The sequence below is a fragment of the Ascaphus truei genome, chromosome 1 (genome assembly GCF_040206685.1).
Source record: "Ascaphus truei isolate aAscTru1 chromosome 1, aAscTru1.hap1, whole genome shotgun sequence".
Taxonomy (NCBI): Eukaryota; Metazoa; Chordata; class Amphibia; order Anura; family Ascaphidae; genus Ascaphus; species Ascaphus truei.
The window spans coordinates 256151386-256154935 of NC_134483.1; positions in this window are offsets into that span (position 1 = coordinate 256151386).

Here is a 3550-nt window from a genome sequence, read left to right on the forward strand (position 1 = left end):
TCGGAAATAAAACACCGTAGGTATTGTTCCAGCGTTTGATTTAGTCTCTCAGTTTGCCCATTAGTCTGGGGGTGATAGCCTGACGAGAAGGATAGCGCCATGCAAAGCCTTTTGGAGAAAGCACACCAAATTTCGATATAAATTGCGTGCCTCGGTCCGAGACTATGGATGTAGGTATCCCATGGATGCAAAACATTCTCCTTGGTGAAGATATCAGCTAGGGTGGGCGAGGAGGGAAGAAGTCCGGAAGTCCTTTGAGTGGAACAAAGTGGGCCTGTTTTGAAAAACGGTCAACGATGAGCAAAATGGTATTCATCCCTCTTTAAGGGGGTAGATCCATAATGGAATCCATTGAAATATGTGACCATGGACATTCAGGTACTGGCAAGGGCATGAGCAAGCCTGAGAGTCTTTGATGAAGAGCCTTGTTTTGTGCACATACTGGACAAGCACTAGTAAATTCATGAACCATCTTTGCCATATTAGGCCACCAAAAAGTACGCTTGATAAGATCCAAAGTTCTTTTGAAGCCGAGATGGCTGGCTGAACGGACAGAGTGGCCCCATTCTAGTATCTTTTGATGAAACCTGGGTGCGGCAAAAAGAGTTCCTTCCGGTACCTCTAGACCACTAGGAATTTGTGTTTGAGCTTCAACGATCTTTTCGAGAATGTCAAATGAGTTGGCGGAAATTATAAACTTAGAGGGTACGATAGTTTCAGGGGTTTCAACGGATCTTTCCTCAGGAGAAAATTGTCGGGACAAGGCATCAGCATTTGTGTTCTTAGAACCAGTAATATAAGACAGAGTTAATTAAATCTTTAAAAAAATGGTGCCCAACGGGCTTGACGAGACCCCAGAGAGTTGGGCTGAGGCCAATCCAAAACAGCCTTAAGTTTTTCAGGGTCCATTGAAAATCCTTTATCTGAAATTATATAGCCTAAGAAGGCAGTAGAGGTTTGATGAAAAAGACATTTCTCGAGCTTAGCGTAGAGATTATTGACACGAAGGCGAGCGAGAATGAGCCTGGTATGCTGAACATGATCTTGAAGAGTTTTAGAAAAAATTAGGATATCGTCCAGATAGACGATTACGAAAGAGTTGAGAACATCACGGAAGACATCATTCAAAAAAACCTGAAAAACAGCAGGAGCATTGCATAAGCTGAAGGGCATTACAAGATACTTGTAGTGGCCGCTTCTGGTATTGAAGGCAGTCTTCCATTCATCGCCTTCTCGGATGCGAACAAGATTGTAAGCTCCTCGGAGGTCTAGCTTGGAAAAAAAAATTGCCCCTTGAAGTCTATCAAAAAGTTTGGAGATCAGTGGAAGGGGGCATCGATTCTTGACTGTGATGAGATTGAGTCCTCGGTAATCAATGCATGGTCTCAGGGATCCGTCTTTCTTTTTGACAAAAAAGAAACCAGCATCAGCGGGGGACGAAGAATTACGAATGAATCCTTTTTCAAGGTTTTCTTTGATGTATGCTGTCATGGCTTCAGTTTCAGGGAGAGACAAGGGGTAGGACTTACATTTCGTAAGAACAGCGCCGGGAACCAGATCAATGGGGCAATCATAAGGTCTGTGAGGAGATAGAACCTCTGATTGTGTCTTGCTAAACACGTCGATGAAATCCGCATATGCTTCAGGAAGAGCGGAATCATTAGCCGGGGGCGTTTCCACTCCCACGAGGACTGTGGTAGGAGAAAGGACCAGCAATGGTGAGGTGTCTGACTCTGGCTCCCACTGAATTGTCTTGCCATCCCTCCAATCAATGAGTGGGTTGTGCTGCTGTAGCCAGGGTAATCCTAGGATAACTGGAACGGCAGGAGAGCGCATCACGTCAAAGGATATGATTTCGGTATGAGTACCGGCAGAAAGGGTGAGAGGAAGAGTCTCTAACGTGATAAAGGCAGGTTGCAAAGGACAGAGAAAAAGGCAAAAGCGCTCCAATGCCAGGAAAGACACAATATGGTATAGCCAAGACCACTTCATCCAAAGGTAATTTATAATGAGTAATGATGTTGATAACACAAAGAAAAGTGCTTAGGCGCTACGTGCAATTAAATAAAATACTAACAATAATAACACAATATGTACAGGGCAGCCAGGAACACTAGCAGAACAACACCAGAGAGAACACAAAGAACATATACAGACCAGCGCCCAAAAAAGAGTCCAAAGTCCCTAATAGAGTCCAAACAGATGGAATGGAAGATAATCCAGATGGTCCAAACACTGGAAGATCTCCAATCCGGGGGTCCGTGACATAGGGACAGAAACAAAGAAAAAAAATAGTGCAATACGTAATGTTAAAATGGGACAAACAACATGAAACACTTAACAGAAGACAAACATAAAACAAGATGAAAGAGAAATAACTATTTAATAAAACAAATGGAGCCTGCTGCAGCGGGTCATCAAGGGGTTAAAACCCAAAACCCTACTTACAGCAGGACTGGAATAAACAAGCATGTGTGACCAAGTGGGGCAGACGCCGGCAGCAGTGGGGGTCCTCACGGGCTCCCTGATGTGTAATTTCTTTCCCTCTAGCTTCTGAACACTCTCCAAGATGGACGCCGAGTAAGGGAACTCCACACTCTCCTGCTTGCCAGCAGAGCAGCCTCAATGATGCTGCTTCCTGCTTCACTTGATTGACACTTCTCACAACCAGTGTAACTCCGTGACCTTTGACCCTACACGTTTCGTGACTGACGTCACTACCTCAGGGGGTGATTCAGTGAAGGTGAAGTCCCATTATATACACTTCACTTATCACTGATTGGATAGAAATATCTAATACCAATTAAGTTTAAAACTTCAGCTTAAGACAATACCACACAGACCTTATAATCATTCCAACAATTAAATATAAAAATGATAATAATAATCATACAGGAAAAAAGAAGAAACCAAGGGAATATAATGTAATTAAAAAGTGCAACACTATACAGGCATACCCCGCATTAACATACGCAATGGGACCGGAGCATGTATGTAAAGCGAAAATGTACTTAAAGTGAAGCACTACCTTTTTTCCACTAATCGATGCATGTACTGTACTGCAATCGTCATATACGTGCATAACTGATGTAAATAACACATTTGTAACATGCTCTATAGTCTCCCCGCTTGTGCACAGCTTCGGTACAGGTAGGGAGCCGTTATTGCTGTTCAGGACGTGCTGACAGGCGCATGTGTGAGCTGCCGTTTGCCTATTGGGCGACATGTACTTACTCGCGAGTGTACTTAAAGTGAGTATCCTTAAAGCGGGGTATGCCTCTACACTATATTTAAAAGACCCTATATTATTTGATAAGAAAGACCCAGATCAAAGTCTAAATTTAATCCATTTGGAGAGAGGGTTCTAAAATCATAAATCCAGAAAGCTTCACGTCTGCTAATCTGGTTGAGCTTATCACCCCCCCCCCCCCCTCCAATTGGTAGCAGCAATTTCAATTGCTTGACAGCAAAGACCAGTAGGGTCCTTGTTGTGGCAATTCAAAAAATGGTTTGACACACTGTGGATTATTAGACCCTTTTTAATGTTGTA